This window comes from Pipistrellus hanaki (genome assembly GCF_964339955.1).
Source record: "Pipistrellus hanaki genome assembly, chromosome: 1".
In the NCBI taxonomy this organism is placed as follows: Eukaryota; Metazoa; Chordata; class Mammalia; order Chiroptera; family Vespertilionidae; genus Pipistrellus; species Pipistrellus hanaki.
In genome coordinates, this window is record NC_140503.1 from 58887655 (window position 1) to 58897491 (window position 9837).

Here is a 9837-nt window from a genome sequence, read left to right on the forward strand (position 1 = left end):
CTGGAGAGGAGGAGTGCAGCTCTCAAGTTAAACATTTACATCTTTTAAAGACTGTTTGGTGGGGTCAGGTCTACGAGTTCCGCGGGCACTCCTAACAGGCAGATCAGCAGAAGCACTGTCCAGCACCGAACTAAGAGAAAGGTCTCTGCCCTCAGGAAATGTATCGTGTGGTATGTGGAAAGACAATTACTAGAAAGAAGGAAAAACAGAAAGCAGGACTATGCAGGATTCAACGCCACATGGTCACTGGGAAGCACTAGGAAGTCTTTCATTAATCCACCCGACAAACATGGAGTCCTCGCTGATTTGGGTGCTGAAGATAGAAAGATGAACGAAACGTGGTCTCTGCCAGGAAGGAACTTACAAATCCTTAAGGGAAGAGGTGTGGCAGAGAGGCTCACAGAGTTGGTAACATTTGCTCTGAGTCTGCAAAGTCTTGAAAGGTAAGTAGGGGATGAATGATGGAGAAGGGGCAAGATGTACCAGCAGAGAGAGAGAAACTGCACAGAGGCTGCAAAAATTAGCTAAAGAATGGGGAGAATTTTTAGAGGAATTAAGAAAGGACAAAGTAAAGAAATTAGTTAAGAAATGAAGTGGGGGGAGGGATGCCCGCCCAGGGCTGCTCAGTGGTTGAACATTGACCCATGAACCACGAGGTCAGGGTTTGGTCCCCAGTCAGGGCACATGCCTGGGTTGCAGGCTCAGTCCCCTGTAGGGGGCATGCAGGAGGCAGCTGATCAATAATTTTCTCTCATCGTTGATGTTTCTCTCGCTCCCTCCTCCTTCCTCTGAAATCAATCTATAATAATAAAAACATAGTATGCTAATTAGACCAGATGTCCTTCCAGGCGACCTTCCAGACGAAGCCTGGGCTGCAGCCTCAGGATCCAAGGAAGCTGCCTACTCTTACACGAATTCCATGTATCGGGCCTCTAGTGAAAACATATTTATTAGAGAAACAACTGGGGGGAAAAAATTTAAAATGAAGCTAAGCATGTGTTGAAGCTAGGTATAGAGTTTATATTAGAGTTAAGACCTTTGTTCCCTCTGACCAGACTAAAGTCCTTTGAGGAAATGGTATTAAGTGTAAAGGCAGAGAAATAACAAACTGAAAATTCTGACTTTCTCGTCATTGTCTGAGCTAATGTTGAATGGATATGTCGCATTATATTGTTATCTGCTAAACAAGAGCACAGATTTTGTCATTTTCCTTCTTCCAAGAGGACAACTGAAGAAATCAAAGCACCAGGGAGTATTTGGAGGCCTTTCTGTTCCTTCCTTGCTCAATTTCATCTTGCCTGGGCACCAGCCAGGGTCATAAAATAGCTTTATCTAGGGGTGTGAAGCAGGTTATCTTGTAGAGTCATATAGGTTTTTAGAGCAAAATGGACCTTTAACACCTTCTGGCTGGCCACAACTGCTCTGACTGTATGTATTAAGTCATCCAGCGGCAGGCAGTTGCCCCGTGAGCAAGCATAAGGACTCTGTGCTCTGCTGGCCATGCACTCAGGCCCAGTACACCCAGCAGCCTATTGCACACCTCCCACTTTATGGAGATGATATCCAGTCCCTCTCTCCAACCCTTCCACGCTCCTGTCGTCCCAGAAACCTGAAGTTCATTTCCACTTAGATGCTCACTGATGTCTCAGCACCAATATGTTCTAAACAAGAACTTTCTGTTCTCTTCTCAGGTGCCACCTTCTCCCGAAGTAGAGCATTCCTTATACTTCCCTCTTTCTTTCACTGCCCCCGTCCCACTGGCCCTTGCCCTCCCTCGGCTCTGTGTTGGAGGTAAGGATGTGTTAGAGCTGGTATAGAGTTTGTGTTGGAGCTAAAGCCTTTGTTCCTGCTCACCAGAGGGGAAGTTCCTCCAGGGAAGAGCTTGTGAAGGAGAAAAGAAAGGCGTGATGGGGCAGAATGCAAAGGGAAGCATTTAAAGATACATTTCTTCAAATGTCACAATTTTTGGATAGGGTTGACCCTGCATATCAAGCCATTTGAACTACTGGAGGTATTTAAAATGGGTTAAAGAGGTGGTGATAACAAGTGTTTTCTAAGAACCCCTGTTGTGGGGTCGAACCCTGGAGTCAAAAATAAGACCACCGGAGGCTGCTAATTGATTTTGAAAAGCAGGCAAGGATTTATTGAACTGGCCAGGACGGCTGCGAGAGCACCACACGCAGGCGGAGTCCACATGACCGCACCATTGCAGGTGTAGGCAGTCCTTTTAAAGGTCTACACCACAAGAATCTTTCCTTTGTTCTGAATTCTAAATTCTAAAGGCTGGGAACAGCCCACAGGGTCGTTCCCAGCCACATCCTGCTGGACATTGGAATGTGGCCCTATCTTGCAAAAGCAGATAGTGCAAAAGCAGACCTGAGCAAACTTAATCTCTAAAGGTTATCTACAGTTTCAACTCCTGGAGCAACTGAGTCAGTGGGAATCAGTGTCCTGTGGTCCTGGTCCACAGGCACAGGAAAATTGCCTTCGCCTCCACGTCTCAATCTGGAAGCTGAGGCAACTACCCTATTGTTTGAGCAAGTAAGTGCCGAAGCCAGAATAGCAGGGTTAAAACTCAAACAGCAGTTTTTACCTAAGTATGGTTGCTACCATACTTCACCCCAATATTTTTATATTGCCAGGTATACAATTATAGTTTGGGTTTTTTGTTTTTGTTTTAATGTTTGCCATTTCTCATAGAATCCTGAAGTTTTTTAAACTTTGCCTTCAAGAAGATTAAGGTCTTTTCCTCTCTAGCTTTGCCCCTCATACAGGTTTCTCTCAGAGTAGTGAACGTGTGAAGGGTGTGGAACTAGAGAAGGGGAATGATAAATACCCCTCCACACTGCAGCACTGGCTGGGCCAATTCAGTGAGCATGTACTGGACAACCTGCTTATTCAGCAGTTTTAACATTCCCCATTGAAAGATCAACCAAATGTTTGTTATCTGACCACAGAAAGCAGAATGAGAATATGGTAAGTCCTAAGAAGTTATAACCTTTCTGCTCTGCCATTAGGAGTTTCTGTCTTCTTTCGTGCCCTCTGCTTCTACATCCGACTTTTATTTATTTATTTTTTAATATATATTTTATTGATTTTTACAGAGAGAAAGGAAGAGGGATAGAGAGTTAGAAACATCGATCAGTTGCCTCCTGCACACCCCCTCCTGGGGATGTGCCCACAGCCAAGGTACATACCCTTGATGGGAATCGAACCTGGGACCCTTACAGTGTGCAGGCTGAGGCTCTATCCACTGAGCCAAACCAGTTTTGGCTACATCCGACTTTTAACTTCTCTCTCTCTTTGACTCTACCTCCCTCCCACCCTCTCTTTTCTCTTTTAAATCCCTTCCTCTCTTTGTCCCAAATCTCCTCCTATTTAACTTTGCAGGGCTCCACCTGAGAAGGTGATGATGGAGCGAGCTCTGGTTGTGATCGAGAGAGCTCCAGAATGCCTGTGGGGGCCGCGTCAGCCCTGACCGAGCAGAGCTAGTGACGGAGGCTGACAGGGTAAAGGCCTGTGTGTCAGGGCGCAGATGGGTGAGCAGTCCCGGCTTTGTGATGGGAAATGGATGAGGCTTGTGTTCTAGAAACTTAGCAACAACAACCACCTCCCACACTTAGTCATAGTGTGGATTAGAATCTTTATTCTCTTCTTTGCTGAACTTCTCGGGAGACTTTGACTCGGGTTCTAATTTTAAAAGCCTTCCCTCTAGTAGTTCTTACTAATAGATGGCTAATCATTTTCCATGGCTAAGTGAGTCGGTGGACAAAGTCTAGTAAGTTGGTGGTTGTGTCCACTCCTGACCCTCCCCGTAGATGCTCTAACTATATCTCATTGGTGAAAGTCTACCCTTGATTGGGAAAACAAGTAATAAGGAAGTAATCTTTTTTTTTTTAATATATTTTATTGATTTTCAACAGAGAGGAAGGGAGAGAGATAGAGAGCTAGAAACATGGATGAGAGAGAAACATCAACCAGCTGCCTCCTGCACACCCCCCACCGGGGATGTGCCTGCAACTAATGTACATGCCCTTGACCGGAATCAAACCCGGGACCTTTCAGTCCGCAGACCGAAGCTCTACCACTGAGCCAAACCGGCTTCAGCAAGGGAGTAATCTTAGTTATTATTAAGCATGTCAGGGTTTACCACTCCTGTTTGTTTTGTTTGTTTGTTTGTTACTTTACTTTCAAAGCAAGATTGGAAAGATTTGGAGTCAGCTCCATGGGCACAGTGACCTCACTCCCAAATGATTAAATTAGAACAAAGGTGCATGGGGGAAAAATTTGTATAAATGGTAAGTGCTCCAAAAAATCTAATAGCTGAAGTGTTATGTGAAGTCCCATGTCCCCGTGGTTCAGGGTTCAGGCTCTGGAAGAGGGGCCACAAGCAAATGGAGACAAGAAGTAATAGTTAGGAAATATTAGGGAACCAGGCTGGAGCCCAACTCAAGAGGAAGGACTCCCCTTGGGCTCCGGCCTTGCCCGAAGGGGGAGGTGGGGGGGAGGGGGGGGATGGAGAAATACGTTGGTCACAGGGGCTCCTTTTATTTAATTTGGGATACAACTATAGCCCTTAGGCAGCCAATTTTCAGTAGTAACCATCTTATCAGTAATCTTATCAGGGCAGACTGTCTTATCAGTAAGAATTTACACGACTGTCTGGTAGGGAAGTTCTTTTGCTACCATTGTCTGGACTGAACAGTGGGTGTACAGCCCTGACCTTTGCCAGAGCTCGAGGGTCACCAGCCTTCCGGGTTCCTTGTCCACACCTCTCTGCTAGTGAAGACAATGAGCTGGCTTCCCGAAGTGTGAAGTTCCTAATACAGATCTTTGCTCTTTTAAAGCTGTATTGTTCACTTATATGTCAGTCACTGAAATGCATTTCACACATTTTCTGACCACGTACCTTTGAGGAAGGTGCTATTGCTATCCCAGTTTTCCAGACGAGGACACTCAGGCTCAGAGACATGAAGCAATTCACCAAAAAATACCAAAGTGAGCAAATGCCAGAAGGAAGGCTGAGCCCAGAGTCCTTGCCCTTCATCACAACTCGCTGCTGTTCATCCTGGCCCAGCCGAATGCCTCTCTCCCCTCTTCCTGTTCTCATTGTACCAGCCCTTAACGTCCCGTTCAGCGGACTTCTTTTCCTGCATGCCGCTGGACTCCATCCAACCTCCTCTGGACTCACTGTCTTCTTTTGTTGCCTAAGCTACTCATGTGGCAGCTTTTATATTTTTCTCTGGTGCTGTTTGTCATAATGTTGTCATATTGTATTCTGGAGGGAAAAAGAGTTTGTATAAAAAGTTGCAGTACAATGCCTCATTGAGAATTGTGTGTGTGTGTGGGGGGGGGGGGGGGGATTGCTTTGTTTTAGTTTTAGCAACTTTCTTGAGTGGCTTTTTGGGTATGAAGGCCTATTAGAGCAGAGACCCCAAGCCCCTAGCACTCAGAAATAGTGTAAAAATTATCTGTAGAAAAAATTTGTTGAAACACCTAGGCATGTGCCCAGATATCTGGAGCAAAGGAAAGTGAGGGTACCTGTTACTTGAGAAGTGCATGGCACTTAGCACCGTGCCTGGTACAGAGTAAGCATTCAACAGGTGGTGGCCATCTTGTTTTACATAAGTAATAGAACAGGAATTATTGGAGCATCTTAGGAGGAGCAAGTAGTAAAGGCCAGGAGAAGAGAGATGGGGAAAATGGAATAATATGTTGGTCACAGGGGCTCCATGTAAACGGCAGGCCAGTGAGGTCTTCTCAGAGGTGGCCATGGCCAAGGGACAATTAAGGAAAAGGATATTTAACATGTTCTGTGCTGAGCCACAACTTCACCCTCCTTCCCTCACGTCGTTAGTAAAATCTGCTGCACATGCAGCTTGATGTCAGTAATTCTTGGAGAATTCAGGAAGCCAGGCTGTGTGCGGGGGCTGCCAGGGGACAGGGGCAGCGGGGTGACAGATGAATATAAACGGCCCAGTCAACGAAGTTAGAGAATTTAGCCAAAGGATGCACACAGAACCAGAGACCACAGGGAACTAGGCCCCAGGAATTTCCAGAAATATTGGGAGTGATGGTGATTAATCTCATTCTACAGAAGACGGGGGGTTAAGGATAATTTATTTAAATATTAAAGGATGGGGGGATAAAGGGAGGTCTCAGCAGTCCAGAGGACTATGACATATAATAAATTACATAGATTGCATAGAATAGGTTAGTCATTCCAAGTGAGTAACACTTTAGTCAAATATATATTGTTATCATGTGGTTCATGTTATGTTGCCTTAGCTAGTATATTATAAACTCCTTGGAGTAGCAATGATGACAAGGCATTGAATTGAAACTGCATGGCTTTTTCTCATTCCTGTGTAATGACACATTGGATCCTGGCAATAACCCTCTGAAATAGTGTGACAAGTATTCTCCTCCCTTCTATGGCTCACTCTTCTTTCTCGATATCAAAATGTAGGTTCAGTGTTTGTCCTACCCTGCCATGTTCCTTACGTTTTATTGTACCTTTGATGGTTCCTGACACATGACTGATATCAGACCCTTCACCTGGGGGTAACCCTGAAGAGTTGTAGCAGGGGCTAGCTTTGGATGAGAGAGCCGGAGAGCAAGCCCTAGGCCATGTTTAAGGTGCACGGCCTGGGATCCAAAGTGGTGGAGCTAAATCGGTTCTCATGTCCAAGAAGTGACCTCAGAGCCAAGAGCCAGGGAAGCCAGGTCACTGGATGGTTTCAACACAAATACTGGTCCATGTGAAAACATCTGTCAATGAAAGAGAAACATGGTCTGAGAGTTTATTGGTGTGTTAATTGGCTTGGGCTGTCATAACAAAATGCAACAGAGTGAGTGGCTTAAACAACAGAAATTTAAATGTGTTGCTCACAGTTCCGTAGGCTAGAAGTTCAACATCAGGGTACAGCATGGCTGGATCCTGATGAGAGCTCTCTTCCTGGCTCGCAGGCAGCCTCCTTCTTGCTGTGTCCACACATGGCAGAGAGAACAAGAGGGCTCTCTGGTTTTTCTTCTTCTTCTTCTTCTTCTTCTTCTTCTTCTTCTTCTTCTTCTTCTTTTAAAAATATATTTTATTGATTTTTTTTACAGAGAGAAAGAGAGAGGGATAGAGAGTTAGAAACATCGGCCAGCTGCCTCTTGCACACCCCTACTGGGGATGTGCCCTCAACTAAGGTACATGCCCTTGACCAGAATCGAACCCGGGACCTTTCAGTCTGCAGGCTGACGCTCTATCCACTGAGCCAAACTGGTTTCGCCTGGTTTTTCTTCTTACCAGGGGGTTAATCCCACCAGGAGGGCCCCCTCTCATGACCTCATCTAACCTAATAACCTTAATACCATCCAAAAGTCTCATCCCTAAATACCATCCCAGTGAGGATTAAGCCTTCAACATTTGCCTTAATGTTGAAGTGGGAGGGAGAAACAAACATGTAGACCATCACAATAGGCAATTACCACAGTACAGTGTTTATTTTCCTTTAGTCTGTACAATTTTAACCATTAAAGAGAGGTCTTTCAGAAACTTGGCTTTCTCTCTAACCTAGTGAAATGTATATGTTTGAAAGCACCAAATTCATTTTATTACTGACACAAGGCTCAAAGACACTTCACTCATCAGTTTACAGATTTCCTTATAAATATCTCCCCACATATTTGATGTAGGAAGTAAAACAGAATATCAAGTGTTTTTAAACAAATTCGGAGCAGCAAGTTCTTTGCCAAAACCACATTTCTTCTTGTCAAGAGCCATTGCTCCCTTAAGGGAAGTGAACATTATGTCTGCATCACTGGCTTTCTTATACAGAGAAATGAGAGGGTGCTCTCTTCTCCTATGCCCTAGGTTTAAGTTCTTTGTCGAAAGAATACCTCTTTGTGTGAACACAATGCAGAGAATGATAAGGTGTGCTTCCTTAGGAAAATAACTGTTCAGATTTATTACATATAATAAATTACATTGCATAGAAAAGTTATTCATTCCATAAGAAATTATTGGGGATTAGAGGCAAGTTAATTTGACCATAAACAGGGAAAAATCCTTTTGCCACATGACTGTAATATTCAGATGAAAAATTTATCTATGCTCTGGCCAGTGTGGCTCAGTTGGTTGGAGCATCATCCCATACACTGAAAGGTGGCAGCTTCCGTCCCTGGTCAGGGTAGAATCAATGTTTCTCTTTCTCTCTCTCTCTCTCTCTCTCTCTCTCTCAAATCAATAATATATATATATATATATATATATATATATATATATATATATAATTCTTTAATAACTATATTGCTAAATGCTACATTTTCTCATTTGAGGTAACTAGGCTTTTTAAAAAAATTAATCTTTCAAATATCCCTGTCCTTTAAAAAGTGCCACAATACATAGTAGCCCTTAAAAAGTGTTAGATATTATTTTTTTAGGAACATTACAGAATATAAGAAAGAAATGCTAGACAAAGAAAGACACTCTGAAAGTCATATTTTTGTAAAAGAAAACATTCCATACCATGGCAGGTGGATGCCGCCTGCCGGGAGGCGCCACTTGAGCTCGGCGCCCTAGCACCATGGGCCCAGCCTGGACACTGCTGAAGTTTTGTCAGGCTCTCTCTCTGTCAGCACACTGAATGGGTTCATGGAAATTTGACGAAGGCCTACAGGGAGAAGGAGAAAATACTCACTGAAACCATGTCCTAGAATGGTCACCAATGATTCATAATAGTAATAATAGTTAACCTTTATGGGGAGCTTACTTGGTGCAAAACTCTGAGCCAAGGGCCTTTCATGCATTATTTTCACTGAATCCTCCCAACCCCCTATAAGGTAGTTACTGCTTTAAGGCCCTATTTCACAAAAACTGGGGCTTAGAGAAGTTAAGCAACTTGTCCAACTGCTGTGAAGTGGAAATCTTATATATGAATCCAGATAGTTGGGTATTTTCTCAAGGAGAGTCACAAGCCTTCGGTGGTAGGTACCAAACTTGCCTGCTGGCTCCTCTGAAGCCCAGGAGGGTGCCTGAGGGGCACTGCACAGTTGGGGAACTGATTCAGACCCTCAGTTCATATCTTCTCAGGAAAAAGCCTTCTCAAGCAGTGTTGCAATGAGGATAAGTGTAATTCTGCTTTCTATTAAAATGAATTAAGATAACTCTAATACCGTGTTTTCCTGAAAATAAGACATCCTCCGAAAATAAGACCTACTTACAGGTTTCCTTCTGAGAGAAATATAAGGCATCCCCCCCAAAAATAAGGCCCCCCTAGGCTAAACATGAGAGATTTGGTCCACTGATTCTGAAAGAAATGGAGTCACAAGGAATTCACCAGGAAATGCAGGAATTGGATTGTTATGATGATGTTCCAGAAGATGATAACATGATTGTCATTGAATAAATGAGTAAATTCTTGATTCTGTAGGATTCACAGTTTGTCTGGTTTGTGTTGACAACTACCGTACTACCGTACTGTATACAGGTTAATACATTTCCTTTATTTTCATTTAACAATAAATGTGTACCGTATTCTTCTTTGTGGAAAAATAAGACATCCCCTGAAAATAAGACCTAGCGCATCTTTGGGAGCAAAAATTAATATAACACACTGTCTTATTTTTGGTGAAATAGGGTAATAGGGAAAGGCCCACCAGGCTGGCTCCAGCTTTGAAGTCTATTCACTCCACAGGCTTCTTGCTCAGGAATGTTTCCGGGTGGAAGTCCTGCTGATCCTGTGGCCTGAAAGAGTGGAAGCTGCCTGTGAGAAAGATGGAATGGAGTTGCTGCTGCCACCTCCTCGCTTCACTCCACTCTCTCCCAGCTCCACCAGCAGCCCCAATCCG

At 44.0% G+C, this 9837-nt stretch overlaps 1 long non-coding RNA gene across 1 annotated transcript; it reads right to left on the reverse strand.

The window, feature by feature from the left end:
• Positions 1–6209: 6209 nt before the first annotated feature.
• LOC311610113 lies at positions 6210–9837 on the reverse strand. The gene is made up of 4 exons (XR_014792901.1): positions 9646–9837; positions 8516–8660; positions 6893–7039; positions 6210–6771 (listed from the first exon to the last, which is right to left on the reverse strand). It is a non-coding gene; the product is annotated as an uncharacterized lncRNA (long non-coding RNA).